Source organism: Monodon monoceros, unplaced genomic scaffold (genome assembly GCF_005190385.1).
Source record: "Monodon monoceros isolate NGI ecotype Baffin Bay Population unplaced genomic scaffold, NGI_Narwhal_1 Super_Scaffold_15, whole genome shotgun sequence".
Lineage (NCBI taxonomy): Eukaryota > Metazoa > Chordata > Mammalia > Artiodactyla > Monodontidae > Monodon > Monodon monoceros.
In genome coordinates this window covers 16,854,882-16,871,918 of record NW_021703771.1, presented here as the reverse complement: position 1 = coordinate 16,871,918, position 17,037 = coordinate 16,854,882, and the positions used below count along the sequence as shown (strand labels likewise).

Sequence of the window (17,037 nt, the reverse complement as noted above, 5' to 3'; positions counted from 1 at the left end):
AGAGTCCGCCTGCCGATGCAGGGGACACGGGTTCGTGCCCCGGTCCGGGAGGATCCCATGTGCTGCGGAGCGGCTGGGCCCGTGAGCCGTGGCCGCTGAGCCTGCGCGTCCGGAGCCTGTGCTCCGCAACGGGCGAGGCCGCAACAGTGAGAGGCCCGCGTACCGAAAAAAAGAAACAAACAAACAAACAAACCATAGAGATAAAAGAGCTGTGTTGGCAAGAGCTGTAATATAGTAGAATGACACTTGTTAAAGATACCATCTTTACATTTCCAGTTCTCTAACTTTGCAGGGCGAGTCAGTTACTGCGAGCTGCTTTTTCTGTAAAAATGTTATTTTAGGTTTCTGAGGCTTCAGACAGCACTACTGCCTGAGCTCTTATCACTGCCAAATCCCAGAAGGAAGGGTTTAATCTTATTAGTTAGAGCCATTAATGTATATGAAATTCTAACTTCTTAAATTATAGTGCAACATTTCTCCCAGGCTCACAGGGATATCGTTGGGTGGTTTTGTTATACTTTTCACTTCCGCTCTGGTCCAGTCCCTTAATATCCCTGGTGTGATTCTGAGCAAACAATGTAGGATTTGGTTGAGAATCACATACCATAGTTGTTGCAGCCCCAAGAAGGATGGACTTACCACGTCACTCCCCGCTTACGGTCCTTCTGTGACTTTCTATTGCAGTGAGAACAAAATCCAGACTCCTTATCCGGACCCACAAAGCCCAGCAGTATCTGTCCCTACCTCCCTCTCTGGCCTAATCCCCTGCTCGCTCTGTCTCACCCACTCTGTTCCAGACACACTGGCCTTACTTCCTGCTCCCTCTCGTGGGCTGGTCCTGGCCGCAGGGTCTGTGCACTGCCTGTTCTCTGCTTCCAGGAGAATACTCTGGACCAGAGCTTTGCGTGGCTGGGTCCTCTTGTCTTTCAGGTCTCAGCTCAGGTGTCCGTTCCCCTAAGAAGCCTAACCTCACCCCCACCCCCTGTCCCTTACTAAATTCCCCGCTCCCTGTCACCATTATTCTATAATCTCGTTTTATTTTCTTCATGGCTCTTTTCACTATTTACAGTGCTTTTTCTTTTTTTCTTTTTTTTTGTTTGTCTTTTTTCCTGTACAAAAATGTGTGTTGAATGAGAACAGGGAGAATGTCTATTTTTGCTCAGTGTTGCATCAACAGAACTTAGGACAGTGCTCGGCTGTAGAACGCATTTAATAAATATTGGCTGGCTGGCTGGCTGGAGATGGGTGGACGGACGCACCAGTAAAATGCAAACTGGCATGGCCATTTGACATTCTAGAGAATTCCAAAGGACTGAGCTAGGGAGAAGCAGAGGCATGGACAGTACACCCTCAGGGGCAGAGGCAGCACCTTTTTCCTGCCGGGACAGAGTGGACTCCAAGGGTAAGGTCCAGGTTTGAGATATGTCAATAAGACTGAGCATAGATGGGGGTCTGAAATGACAGCCTGGAGCTCTGTACAAATGAGAAAGCCTCGAAGAAGGGGTCGGCCTTGGAAGGAGCTGGCGAGATCCAGGATAAGCAGAATGACCAGTAGACAGGTCCAGGCTCCCTCTGAGCCCTGGAGACCACAGGAGGGGAAACCGGAGTGATGCTTTGGTGCCAGAAACTGAGGCAGAGGGGACTGGGGGTGTCGACGGCTCCTTTGGAGGGGGCAGGCGGCGCTGCTGCCACTGTAACTGCTGCCAGTTTGATTCCCCTCTGAGAGCTTCAGAGCTCTGGGGGGAGGTGGCAGAAGGCAGTTTCCATAGCCATCTTGGTGAGCAGCATCCAGCTTTTTAACCCGAAGTCCTGCAATGGCAGCTTTAAATCTGAACAAGGTCTCTGGAAGGTAGAACCTTAGAGCACCCAGGTTGGATCCAGGACTGGGTCAGGGCCGCTGGGTTTAATGGTTCTATGCCTCTTTCTTAGACTCTTGTAGCTGGAAGGATCAACTAGTCTAATGACCTTACTTTTATAAATAAGGAGCAGAGGCAGGAAGGGTAAGTTGTTATCGGAGACTGAAACTCTGATTCCTACGTTAGGCTTTTTGGGCTACACCTGATTTTCCCTGTTCCGTGGGACACAGGTTGCTTAGCATATAAATAGGTGTCACTCATAAAAAACCACGAGATATTTAATCATCAGATAATAATAATGCAAATTAAAATAGCTAATATTTATTCAGTGCTTTCTGTATTCCAGGCCCTGTTCTCAACGATTTGTACTTATTCGTTCATTTCACTTTTATGAGAAACACCATGAGGAAGGTATATTATCAATATTATTCCCATTCCACAGGTACAGAAACTGAGCCAGGGAGATTAGCTTGCCCACACTCACACAGCTAGTGAGTGGAGGAACAGAAGGTTCAAAGCCTGGCTCTAGACCGCACCTCCACCCCCATTCTTAACCACCAGATAATGTTGCCTATTAAAAGAAGTTTGGTTAAACAAAGTTAGATCTTTTTTTTTTTAGCTGCAAGACTTTTCAGGGCCTTTCAAGCGTATACAGGGGCAGTGTGACCCTCCTAGTTGAAGAATGTAGTAAATGCTTTTAAAATTTGATATCAGGAAGACTTTTTCTCGGGGCATTTTATGGGATTAGTGCTCTCAGCACAGATGGGGAGACAGTGTCCTGTCCGATCTTGAAAGATTTGGATGACCGTGACCGAGGCAGAGCGCTCACCTTCTCAGTCTTTGTGTCAGCCTTGTTTATCTCCCAGAGAAGTAGTGCTGCAGTCTTAGTGGATTGTCAGAAGGATAGCATCTCTCCCTTTAGTGACTAGGGGGTTCTTCTCCTGGTCTGGGCCACCTTGGTCCGAAGGTACAACAGGAACAAGCTGTGCCTGCGGCCCCTTGTGGTACATACTGACCCTGCCTGGAGGCCCAGCAGGCCCTTGGCTGAGCGTTGCTTTCCCGGTCTGCACCTACTGCCCCTTCCGTTTCGCTCGGGCCTCATCCAGTCTAAACACAGCGTCGCTAGGTAGTCATGTGGCAAGGGCTCCCATTAATAGATGGGGCTGTCTGGCTCAACTCCGTCTCTCTCCTAACCGATGGCTGGACTCCCACCGAGAACTCCCAAGGGGAGTCTGCCTTGGGAGCTTACACTCAACTGAGAGATTAGGAATGTTCTAAGGCCTTGAGCTCCGAGTTCAGGAAGCCCCTTTTGTTCATTCGCATACCTTACCTCTAACTCCAAGCTCTGCCCACTGCGCCCGGCCATCCAAACTGTGTGGATGGGATTTTCCAGGCCAGAGAGCCCCAGAACTGAGGCTTCTTTTTCTTACCCAGGTAAGTTGCTACATCCTACAGTAATTTAAGTGTTTTCACAGACATTATCCTTTTTAAAATCCTCACAACAACCCTCATGTTAAAAGGAGCATGGAATTCTGTGGTGGTCCAATTGTTAAGACTCCATGCTTCCAATGCAGGGGCACAGGTTCAATCCCTGGTTGGGGAACTAAGATCCCGCATGCTGCGCGGCGTGGCCAAAAAAAAAAAAAAAAAAAAAAAGATCGTTTTAAAAAAACAATAATAATAATAATAAAGGGGTAGAACGTAAGTAATGTAGGCAAGATCACGTCACTACCAAAACACGAGGCTGTGTTTCAAACCTGGGTCTTCTGGTTCTGAGTCTATTACGTATTCCATCTCATGGCAGTTACATCAAAGAAAGTACAAATGGTCCTGTCATTGCCCTGGGCCTTGCGCATCTTAGTTTTACCACATGGCAGCAACAGTATCTCTTCTATTAATACCATCCTTTAGAGAACCACAGCCTTCAGCTAAGGGGCAATATGAGCGGTATGGATCCTGGCAAATACGTTGAACTTCATCAGGCTATCGTTTTATGTGTATGCTGTGTGGCTGTATAGCGCAGTGAACATATGTAGCAGAGAAGAAACAAAAGAGCTTCATAGAGCTTATCTATTTCCACCTGACAGGCTTAGTCAGGGAAGCTTCCTTCAGCTCTTGATGGATTTGAAGTCATAGACTGTTCCCCGGGGGAAGGGGAAGCTGATGAAGCGCCTTGACTAAGGGTCGCGTATACTTTTCCAGAGCAGGAAATTCTCAGTGATGTTACTTGTGTGTAGTTTGATTTTTTTTAATAGATCTTTATTGGAGTATAATTGCTTCACAATACTGTTGCACAACAGAGCGAGTCAGCCATATGCACACACATGTCCCCATATCTCCTCCCTCTTGAGCCTCCCTCCCACTCTCCCTATCCCACCCCTCTAGGTCATCGCAAAGCTGATCACCCTGTGCTATGCGGCTGCTTCCCACCAGCCAACTATTTTACATTCGGTAGTGTATACATGTCGATGCTACTCTCACTCCGCCCCAGCTTCACCCTCCCACCGCACATCCTCAAGTGCATTTTCTATGTCTGTCTCTTTATTCCTGCCCTGCAACTAGGTTCATCAGTACCATTTTTTTTTTTTTTAGATTCCATATATGTGTGTTAGCATACAGTATTTGTTTTTCTTTCTGACTTACTTCACTCTGTACAACAGACTCTAGGTCCTATTGTAAATAGTGCTGCAGTGAACATTGTGGTGCATGACTCTTTTTGAATTATGGTTTTCTCAGGGTATCTGCCCAGTAGTGGGATTGCTGGACCATATGGTAGTTCTATTTTTAGTTTTTTAAGGAACCTCCAAACTGTCCTCCATAGTGGCTGTATCAATTTACATTCCCACCAACAGTGCAGGAGGGTTCCCTTTTCTCCACACCCTCTCCAGCATTTATTGTTTGTAGATTTTTTGATGATGGCCATTCTGACTGGTGTGAGGTGATATCCAATTGTAGTTTTGATTTGCATTTCTCTAATAATTAGTGATGTTGAGCATCTTTTCATGTGCCTCTTGGCCATCTGTATGTCTTCCCTGGTGAAATGTCTAGTTAGGTCTTCCACCCATTTTTTAACTGGATTGTTTGTCTTTTTGATATTGAGCTCCATGAGCTGTTTGTGTATTTTGGAGATGAATCCTTTGTTGTTTCACTTGCAAATATTTTCTCCCGTTCTGAGGGCTGTCTTTTTTATGGTTTCCTTTGCTGTGCAAAAGCTTTTAAGTTTAATTAAGTCCCATTTGTTTATTTTTGTTTTTATTTCTGTTACTCTAGGAGGTGGATCAAAAAAGGTCTTGCTGTGGTTTATGTCAGAGTGTTTTTCCTGTGTTTTCCTCTAAGAGTTTTAAGGTGTCTGATCTTACATTTAAGTCTTTAATCCATTTGGAGTTTACTTTTGTGTATGGTGTTAGGGAGTGTTCTAATTTCATTCTTTCACATGTAGCTGTCCAGTTTTCCCAGCACCACTTATTGAAGAGGCTGTCTTTTCTCCATTGTATGTTCTTGCCTCCTTTGTTGTAAATTAGGTGACCATATGTGCATGAGTTTATCTCTGGGCTTTCTATCCTGTACCGTTGGTCTATATTTATGTTTTTGTGCAAAATACTAGCAAACAGAATCCAACAGCACATTAAAAGGATCATACACCATGATCAAGTGGGATTTATCCCAGGGGTGCAAGGATTCTTCAATATACACAAATCGATCAGTGTGATACACCATATTAACAAATTGAAGGAGAAAAACCATATGATCATCTCAATAGATGCAGAAAAAGCTTTTGACAAAATTCAACACCCATTTATGATAAAAACTCTCCAGAAAATGGGCATGGGGGAACCTACCTCAACATAATAAGGCCATATACGACAAACCCACAGCAAACATCATTCTCAATGGTGAAAAACTGAAAGCATTTCCACTAAGATCAGGAACAAAACAAGGATGTCCACTCTCGCCACTCTTGTTCAACATAGTTTTAGAAGTCCTAGCCACAGCAATCAGAGAAGAAAAAGCAATAAAAGGAATACAAATTGGAAAAGAAGAAGTAAAACTGTCATTGCCGATGACATGATACTATACATAGAAAATCCTAAAGGTACCACCAGAAAACTACTAGAACTAATCAGTGAATTTGGTAAGGTTGCAGGATACAAAATTAATGCACAGAAATCTCTGGCATTCCTATACACTGACAACGAAAATTCAGAAAGAGAAATTAAGGAAATACTCCCATTTACCATTGCAACAAAAAGAATAAAATACCTAGGAGTAAACCTACCTAAGAAGGCAAAAGACTTGTACTCAGAAAACTATAAAACACTGATGAAAGAAATCAAAGATGATATAAACAGGTGGAGAAATATACCATATTTTTGGATTGGAAGAATCAATAATACTGTGAAAGTGACAATACTACCCAAAGCAATCTACAGATTCAGCGCAACTCCTGTCAAACTACCAATGGCATTCTTCACAGAATTAGAACAAAAATTTTCACAATTCGTGTGCAGTTTGATTTTAACTTTAAGAAACGCACTGATATCCAGTGCCAACATTTCCATGACGTGAAAACCATATACAGTGACCCTCGAACAACATGGGTTCGAACTGCACGATTCCACTTATACATGGTATTTTTCAATGGTGAATATCACTGTACTGCGTGGTCTGTGGTTGGTCGAATGTGCCATTGGAAAGGAACCGTGGATGCAGAGGGCCAGCTATGAGTTACACACAGATTAACCTCCACGTTGTTCAAGGGTCAGCTGTATTCAACTTCTCAATTGTTCAGAAATTAATAATTTTACAGATAATTCTCCCATCCAGCTACTTTTTCAGTACCTGTTTTAATATCTGTATCCGAAGAGGAGAAGAAAACAACACATAAAAATTTGGTTCAGTCATTTGGCCATTAGTTGGCATCTTAGGTGAAAGGCTTTGATTGTATGGAAGTTTGAAGTTGTGGTTCCAACTTAAGAATTTTTTTATAGGTATATGCAGTCTATATAGTGCTCCAAGAAATGGGTAGGCAGGGGCCCAGGAACTTTGCAGACGAGGAGTAACAAAGGGGCTACAGAAAGGGAAAGTGAGGATTCTGTCTGTACACCAGTTTTTTCCTGTCTGCTTTCAGATGTTACACTACATAAACGGTTGTCTATCATATGCCATGCTCATGTCTAGGTAAATTATAGCCTTTAATATCTTTTAAGGTGACGTTTTATTAAATGATTATAAAAAGATAATCACCTTGATGATAAAAGATTGGGAAATACAGAAAAATGTAAAGGGAGTGAAAATCACTGGGAGTCACCAGGATTGACATTTTAGAGTAATTCTTGTTAGTGCCTCTCGTTCTATATATGCACATATACGCACACACACAGAAATATATTTTGGTATAAAGTTGGCCCCGTTGGAGATGCTGGGACTCAATTACTGGCTGTATTCTGCCTTTTCCTCTGTTTCGTCACTGGCATGAAGACAGTCAGCCTTCCTGGAGACTGTCAGAGGAGGGCTTTATAAACCGGGGTCCTGTTATCAGGTGGGAATAGAGGGGAGGGAGGCTGCGAGCCACTCCAGATGTGCAAGGGTTGCTGCAGATGGAATTAGGAGGCGGGCAGACCCGCATCAAGATGGGCAGGCGCTGGCTAGATAGAAATTGTCCTGATCCGCACGCACCGTCCAGAGATTCGAGAGCATGCAGCGCTGGTGCCCTCAGGTCCCAAGGCACGTAGGCCTTCTTTCTTTCCTTCTATAACGCCTTCGTCCTCAGTGGGCAGAGATAATCCGGGGTTGAGTGCCGCTCGTTATATTTAGGGAATCCAGTCTCGAAGGTGGTGATTACTGCTCTGGCTATTTTCAGTCTCTCTCCTTAAAACAGATTTCTGAGAACTGCCTCAACAATTTGGGTGTGAAAAGGATGTTGCCCTAACCTTCCTTTCTGCCCCGTGGGGCGTTCTGTGGTTTGGGGAAATAAGCAGGTATCCTTAGATTCATACAGGTCTCTAGTCTGAATTCTCTGTCCTCTGTCTCTTCTCGTATTGGACTCTGCTGTTTGGCCACATTCTAGAGAATACACGGAGGGGCCTGGGAGGAGCCTGGAGGTTTCCCAGAGGGTCAGCGAGCCCAGAAGTCTTCTCGCTGCTACACTGCTTCTTTCAGGAGGCTGCTCCCCTGTCCCAGATTCCCCGCCACATGCGCTGCTCCTCAGAAATTTCTATCCTTTCCAAGGAGTTGGGCTTGTAGGCAAAGCGGGACAGTTCCCAGGCCTTCCATGGCCTTTACTCTGAGGGGCTACCACTTGGTGGGGAGCCTGGTAGGGCTGGGGCACCCTGGCTTCGGCCTTATTGAGAGAAGTAGGAACGAGGCATAGCCCAGAAAGTCAATCATTCTGTCTCTTGTTTTGTTTGCTTGTTTTTAATAAGGTAACCTTTTCCCCCTGACTGTGAAGGGAAAATACATGCTCATGACAGAAAAATCTGATATGTTTTTCATTAGCAAAGCAATACTTATTTGCACTTTAAGCCTAAAAGTATAGAATCTTCAAATCAAACAGGTTCAGTCCTTCACAGCCTGGCGGCAAGAGCAGGCCTGGGGCAGGGCCTGGGGAGCCTCTGTGATTGGAGGGCACTCACTGTCTCTGTGCCTCAGACTCAGTAACTCTGAAGTGGGCGAGGGGAGGCCTGGAGGACAGATGGGTTTGGCTGATTCTGCAATGCTGGGATTATGGATGGTTCTGGCTCTTGTATGTCAGCGTCCATAGGAAACTTGTTCAAAATTCAGATTTCTGAGTGAGAGCCCCAGAGATTCTGCTTCAGTAACTCCGGAGGAGAGCCCAGGGATCTGCGTTATAGCAAACACCCCTAAAAAAATAAATTAATTTTTGGAAAACAAAAAATACCCCAAAAAAACAAAACACCCAAAGCGTTTCTGAAAAAGGTTTTTGAGAACCAAGGTAAGAAACACTTCAGTGAAAATGGAATATATTCCCACTGAAGTGAGAAATGTAAAGGAAGAAAATCTTTCAGTTATGATGAATACTTAGTCATTAGCTCAAGTAGCTTATTTTCCTCTTTGCTTCACTTTTTCTTATTAATCTGCACATTACACAGTCCCTAACAGATGAAGTCAACTGAATTGTTGTCATGCAGTTTGTTTGTTTGTTTGTTTGTTTGCGGTACGCGGGCCTCTCACTGCTGTGGCCTCTCCCGTTGCGGAGCACAGGCTCCGGACGCTCAGGCTCAGCGGCCACGGCTCACGGGCCCAGCCGCTCCACGGCATGTGGGATCCTCCCGGACCGGGGCGCGTACCCGCGCCCCCTGCATCAGCAGGCAGACTCTCAACCACTGAGCCACCAGGGAAGCCCCTCAGGACATTTTATAACTGGAAATTTGTGCCTTGTGACCCCTTCACCCATTTTGCCCCCCCCCATGCCCCTCCCATTCCCTGCCTCTGGCAATTATCAATCTGTTCTCTTTAGATGATACCAAGTTTTAAAAATCTTTCTGAGGCTATTAAATATACCCGCTTTTAAGTCCTTTTCATTTGTTCTGTTCTTTTAATTTTGTCTGGAGTCGCCTAACATTCTAGTTGTGCATTTTGTGGCCTAATTCAGGGTTCCGTTTCTTCGTGTGTTTTAGAATGTTGGTTTGCAAGCTCACGTTGTTTAAGTTATCACCTTGTGTAAGTTTCTCCCCTTAGTGCTCCCCGGGCTTGCCCCACCTCCCTGGTAGTTTTGTAGCTACTTCAACCTGTCTCGTCCAGAACCGAGTCCAGAATGGCGGGGGGGGGGGGGATTCTGTGCTGCTCTTGGGCTTCCTGCAGACTTACCCCCTGAACCAGCAGGCAGCCTGGCCTCTCGCCATTGCTGTAGCTGTGGACTCCGTGTGAGTCGTAACCTCCAGCAGGTGTCAGTAGCGACTTTCTTGGGTCTCCTTTCGTGGCTATTACTCCGCCCTGGAGCCTGACTTTGACTTCAGCCCCATCAGATCCCTGGCTTCAGCTCTGACTCCCTGCTTTGTTCTTCTGGTCCAAGGAGATGCTTAGCTCGTTGAGTGTAGCTATGGTTTGGAAGTTTCTCACTTTATATTTTGACCGCCATTGCCATATATTTGAAGAATTCAAGGCAAGGACTTTTAGTGTCGTCTCTGGCTCTCTGTGATTTAACCTTGGTTTTTACATCAACAGAAGGAGAATAACAACTACTCTTCCTATGTGAAAGCACTTTGTAAGTCATATAGGCAAGGTGTGGCCATTTTTATAATTAATGTACTCAGTATCACATTTTACCACTACTCTACATCTTTGGAGTCAAATTTTTCTTGGGGTGGGTGAGTGGCATGGTGAGGGAATGAAATATCCCCACATTTTTAGTTTTCTACTAAAAGTTGTCAGCGGTTCAGGTCACAAATTACAGAGTGGTTTCTTTAGGCAAATGGATTGTGGCGTTGTTTTTACTTTTAGACTTGTGCGAAATGGAAAGGAAATTGTGCTTAATGACAGTAGAACTAGCACAACCATTCACTGGATTTTTCATTTTTTTCTCAACTTTATTGTTTCTTTTTTAACCCAGTCATGGTGTCCAAAACACAGCTTGCTATCTGATATTTAGATGCTTTAAAAAAATCCACTTAGGGCCTCCCTACTGGCGCAGTGGTTGAGAGTCCGCCTGCCGATGCAGGGGACATGGGTTTGTGCCCCGGTCCGGGAAGATCCCACATGCCGTGGAGCGGCTGGGCCCGTGAGCCATGGCCGCTGAGCCTGTGCGTCCGGAGCCTGTGCTCTGCAACGGGAGAGGCCACAACGGTGAGAGGCCCGCGTACCGCAAAAAAAAAAAAAAAAAAAAAAATCCATTTAAACTAAACCTGCTCTGGGTATTTTAAGAGTTTATTAAATTTCTTCTTTCAGTTGATTACTTTTATCTCATCATGCAGAAGGCTTGGAGAGTCTCACTGTGAAGATGATGCTTTTTATCAGTTTTATAAACCATTTTGTTTAGGTCCTTCCCTCCCCGACAAAAAAACCCTCAAAACTGTGCATTATCAGGTGTCAAGAACCAGCCAGAGAGGCCCCAGCCTAAGTTTGACTCTGGATACAAAAATTAAAGGTTTCCTCTTCTCCTGCTGCCCCAGTCTTGGCAACAGTCAGCTAGAGCCCTGCTTTTCTCCTTTAACTGGCCATTTCTTTGTTTTTTTTTTTTTTTTTTTTTGCGGCCTCTCTCGTTGCGGAGCACAGGCTCCGGACGCGCAGGCTCAGCGGCCATGGCTCACGGGCCCAGCCGCTCCACGGCACGTGGGATCTTCCCGGACCGGGGCACAAACCCGTGTCCCCTGCATCGGCAGGCAGACTCTCAACCACTGCGCCACCAGGGAAGCCCCTAACTGGCCATTTTTTAAATTGCCTATCTTGTCTCCCTCTCTTTCTCCATTCTCTGATCACCCGAGGTTAAAAATGCTCCCTGCACGTTTCTACATCGCAGAAAACAACGGCAGCCACGTAGTAATCAGTCTCCCAAAGTGAAAACATTAAACAACTTCCCAACTGTGAAAATTCTACACAGAACTACACCTTTAGCATTATTCTGGAGACAGAGAGTGCCAGAACTGCAAAGTGACTGTGAGTAAATAGAAAAAAAATCAACAGGTTCCAGCACTCAATTCCGTATACTTCTGCCCTATCTCCACTCTGCCACAAGGCTTTTGGTGAGCAAAAGCAGACTTAAAAAAAACTGCAGAGAAGGCAGGAGAGACTAGCAAAGGTACCTAAGAGCTATTTGGAATGGCCACTAGAAAGATTAAATCCAGCCTAAAGTTTAAAATGCTAGAAAAATGTCCAAGCAGATCAGAGCACGGAGATTAGGTAGGGGATTTTTAAAGTGCATGTGATTTAAAGGGCCAGATGCAATACAGGACCAGGTACACCATTTAAAGACATACAGGATTTAAAGGGGCAAGCATGATTTTAAAAGGTAGGCATCACTTAATAGAGCAGTCTTCCAGAAGTATAACTTCTGGAAGAGAAAAAAAGGCAAAGTAAAATAAGTACTTTTTAGAAATTAGAGGATGAAGGAGAAAAGGGAAATTTAGGGTTCTCTAAGATAAAAGAGAATCACACAGAGGATTGATACCTCTTTCCTACCACCGAAACACTCTGACAGAAAACCCCACTAAAGCTTTGGGACTTTGCTAGGCTGACAGAAAAGGGCACCTGTTAAAATGGGAATTTATAAAGCTTTCAGTATCATAAAAATGAACAAAAGGAAAGTAAATTCAGTAGAGAAGCTTTACAGAAAATCAGAAAATGGGGACTTCCCTGGTGGTGCAGTGGTTAAGAATCCACCTGCCAGTGCAGGGGACACAGGTTCGAGCCCTGGTCTGGGAAGATCCCACATGCTGTGGAGCAACTAAGCACGTGCACCACAACTACTGAGCCTGCACTCTAGAGCCCATGAGCCACAGCTACTGAGCCTGTGCTCTGTGCCACAGCTACTGAAGCCCGCGCACCTAAAGCCTGTGCTCTGCAACAAGAGAAGCCACCGCAATGAGAAGCCTGCGCACAGCAACGAAGAGTAGTCCCTGCTTGCCGCAACTAGAGAAAGCCCGCACACAGCAACAAAGACCCAACACAGCCAAAAATAAATAAATGTATTTATTTTAAAAAAAAGAAAAAGAAAATCAGAAAATGAAAAATCACAAACATCAATTCAGGAAAATTCTCCCCATAATGCAAAAGAAAATTGTAAGTTCACACTCTAAATAGAGTTAAGAATTCTCAAACAAGCATTTGAGGATATGAAAAGTCACTCTAAGTCAGAAAGGCAAAATGGACAAAACCCAGGATAAATAAAGGATTTAATTGAACTCAGAAAAGAAATGGAGGAAAAAGACAAAATTATTTCAGAAATGAAGAATTAATTAAAAAGTGCCCAAATGAAAATACTCTAATGAAAATTTAATAAGGGGTTTGAAGAAAGATAGGAAAATAACCAAGAAAATGAAAAATGACATAAAGAAGGAAGTTAAAAAGTATCTGAAGGGAGGCAGATTTTTACCTCTACCCTCTTAGGGTTTTTTGGCTGTCCCTGAGGTTTAAAGTAGCATAAAACAGATTATCAGGAGAAAAGCATACAAATTTATATGAATTTTACATGGCACAAGAGCCGTCATAAGGAATGAAGACCCAAAGAAATGGCAAACCTACATGTTTTGATGGTAGGTTGAGCAGAGAGAAACAATTGTGGAAAAGTAACTGAACTATGTAGAAAAGCTAAAGGAAGATAATTATTTTAACAAGGTCTGACGGTATAGAATTCTTTCAGTCTCGATGATAAGAACATTCCTTGATGATAAAAATGTTACTTTTCTTCTGGTTCAGTGAAGACATCTTTCACGTGGGAATTTCATCTCCTGCTTTTAAGAAAAAGAAGGAAAGTCAGAGTGTTTTTTCTTGCATTTGCTGTTTTTCAAGTGCCTTTACCTCACAATAATCTTTATGCCAAAGTGGTATATTTTGGGGTGGTATATTCTGCCATCCTTTAGGTCCAAGAGAAAGTGTTGGGAATGAAAGAGGCAGACAGAGTCATTAAAAAATTTTATGGGGGCTTCTCTGGTGGTGCAGTGGTTGAGAATCTGCCTGCCAATGCAGGGGACACGGGTTCGAGCCCTGGTCTGGGAAGATCCCACATGCCGCAGAGCAACTAGGCCCGTGAGCCACAACTACTGAGCCTGCGCATCTGGAGCCTGTGCTCCGCAACAAGAGAGGCCACGATAGTGAGAGGCCCGTGTACTGCAATGAAGAGTGGCCCCTGCTTGCCACAACTAGAGAAAGCCCTCACACACAAACAAAGACCCAACACAGCCAAAAATAAATAAATAAAAATTTTAAAAATTTATGGTAAAGAGCTAATATATAAAACTATAATTAAAATTTTTTTTCCAGAAATAGAAAAACCTGAATCCACACACCTGTGGAAACTTCCCACAAGTAGAAAAAGACCTGAATCTACACATTGAGAGGGTTCACTGGGCACCTGGGCAAGTTAACCTAGAGCGATCAACTTTGGTACACATCATACTAAAACAGATTTTAGAAAGATTTTCTAAAACCTTGACCCAAAGGTCAAATAACTTATAAAGGCAAAAGAATTAGACTAGCATCAGACTTAAAAATCTACACATCAAAAAAAAAAAATCCACCACCACCACCAAAAACTACAGGGACTTCCACGGCGGTCCAGTGGTTAAGACTTGGTACTCCCAATGCGGGGGGCGTGGGTTTGATCTCTGGTCAGGGAACTAGGATCCTACATGTTGCAGCCAAAAGAAAAGAAAAGAAAAGAAAACAACAACGAAACCACTACAAATCAAAGGAACAGTGGAGCAGCGTTTAAAAAAACAAAGAAACACCTCAGTAAAGTGTGAATAAAGCATTTTATATCCAACCAAGCTGTCCTTCAGATGTTAAGGCAATGCTGAAACAGTTTTGACCATACAAAGTTAATCCTGCACTTAACCCCTCTTGAAGAATGTACTAGAGAAAGGTTAGCAAACCATGGACTGCCACTTGTTTTTGTAAATAAAGTTCTGTTGGAACACAGCCACGGACATTTGTTTACATATTATCTGTGGCTGCTTTTGTGCTATATTGGCAGGGTTACAGTACACTGGGGATCATATGGCCCACAAAGCCTCAAGTCTCTACTATTTGGTCTTCTATAGAAAAAGTATGTTGACCCCTATTCTAGAGGATTCCCTGGTAATGGCTGAGAAAAATTCAGCATAGGACTGGCCCTGATCATGACCTTTAAAAATATAAAGATGCACGTATTAGACTAGAACAATGACAGGAATGATGGTAGAAGACTAATGCACAAATGTTACATACTGTGCAAAGTAGAAATAATGTAACTAAAAGGCGGGAGGAGAGGGAGAGGGAAAAATGAAAACAGAAAAAACTCATTGTATAGGCAGTAAGTGGGTGATAAAGAATACTCCTACCAAAAGCAAAACCTGATAATCCAGATGGTGACTAGTTAAATAAAGGATGTTTAAAAAGAATAATTACAGGGCTTCCCTGGTGATGCAGTGGTTAAGAATCCGCCTGCCAATGCAGGGGACACGGGTTTGAGCCCTGGTCCAGGAAGATCCCACATTCTGCGGAGCAACTAAGCCCGTGTGCCACAAATACTGAGCCTGTGCCCTAGAGCCCGCAAGCTGCAACTACTGAGCCTGCAAGCCACAACTACTGAAGCCCGTGCGCCTGGAGCCCGTGCTCCACAACAAAAGAAGCCACCGCAATGAATAGCCTGCACACCGTAACAAAGAGTAGCCCCCACTCGCCGCAACTAGAGAAAGCCTGTGCGCAGCAACAAAGACCCAATGCAGCCAAAAATAAATAAATTAAATAAATAAAATTTTAAAAAAGAATAATTACAAAGGTAGACACTAGAACAAAAATAAGAAACTTTCCTAAATGTCAGTATACACTTCTTGTGGGGAAAGAAACACAGGGAAATTTTTTTTAATTTATGGTTATAAAATATTATGATAGATTTATGACTAAACACATCAGGTATAACAATAAATGTGAATAGGCTTAATTTACCTATTAGAAGAAAAAGATTTACAATTTGGTTCACAATATAAAACCCAAATATATGTTCTATATCAGAGACCTAGCTAAAATAGATATTCTAAAAATGAAGGATGGACAAAAGTGTACTGTATAAATGGAAAGAAAAAGAAGTGGTAGTGATCCTGATATCAGACAACATAGAATGTAAGCCCCAGAGCATTAAATATGAAAAAGGACACTCTTGAATGCTAAAAGTCACAGTTTTCTAACAAAAACAAAAAAGAGGAAGGCCCTTATACCTGGATATTCATAAATTCTCTTATTAACAACTCCTGAAAGGGACATATATATTGAAATTGCAGAATTTTTTTAATGATGGCATCATGGTCTTTGTGACAGGCCTCTTTCACTTAACATAATGTTTTGAAGCTTCATTCATGTTGTAGCATGTATCAGTGCTTCCTTCCTTTTTATTGCTGAGTAATACTCCATTGTGTGGATATATCACATTTTAATTCACCCATTCGTCAGTTTATGGATATTTTGGTTGCTTCTATTTTTGGGCTATTATGAATAACGCTGTTGTGAACAACGGGGTTGCTATTTGGAAAAAGGTAAATTTGATCCATATCTCACACCACACATAAGAATAAACTGCGAATGGATTAGGGATCTAAATGCAACAAATGAAAACTGATGAAGTTGAATAAGGTCTGTAGTTTACTTAGTAAATATTGTACACATATTAATTTCCTGGTTTTGGTAGTTGTCCTGTGGTTATGGAAGATGTTAATATTAGGGGAAGCTGGTTAGGGGCATATGGGAACACTCTGTACTTTTTTTTGCAACTTTTCTCTGAGTCTAAAATTATTTGAAGATAAAAAAGTTTGAAAATAATGAGTGGCGTACTGAAAAATGAAAAAAAGGTATTCTGTGAAAAGTGGGAGGCTAGACTAAGGCTTATCCTTTGAGCCCTAAGAAAGGGAACATCCTGGTACCATGTAGGGAAGAGAGGTGTTAGAGGGAAGCCAGACTGCATCTGAGGGTTTGGGCCAGGAGGTAGCAGGGATACAATTTAAGAAGTCCTCACATACTGACAAGGGCTTAGTTTGCAAAATACACAAACAGCTCATACAACTCAGTAACAAAAAAACAACCCAATCAAAAAATGGGCAGAAGATCGACATAGACATTTCTCCAAAGAAGACATACAGATGGCCAATAAGCATATGAAAAGATGCTCAACATCGCTAATTATTAGAGAAATGCAAACCAAAACTACTATGAGGTATCACCTCATACTGGTCAGAATGGCCATCATTAAGTAGTCTACAAATAACAAATGCTGGAGAGGGTGTGGAGAAAAGCAAACCCTCATACACTGTTGGTGGGAATGTAAATTGGTGCAGCCACTATGGAGAACAGTATGGAGAGTCCTTAAAAAACTAAAAGTAGAACCACCGTATGATCCAGCAACCCCACTCCAGGTCATATATCTGGACAAAACCATAATTCGAAAATATACATGCACCCCAATGTTCATAGCAGCACTATTTACAATAGACAAGATATGGAAGCAACCTAAATGTCTATCGACAGATGAATGGATAAT

The 17,037-nt window shown here is 43.1% G+C and overlaps 1 protein-coding gene and 1 pseudogene across 2 annotated transcripts in view; both read left to right on the top strand.

Moving 5' to 3' along the window:
- UBE3D (ubiquitin protein ligase E3D) overlaps nucleotides 1-17,037 on the top strand; it is a 155,585-nt gene that overhangs the window by 102,785 nt on the left and 35,763 nt on the right. The gene's annotated exons all lie outside the window — the stretch shown is intronic.
- Nucleotides 15,995-17,037, top strand: part of LOC114896246 — a 30,605-nt pseudogene continuing 29,562 nt past the window's right edge.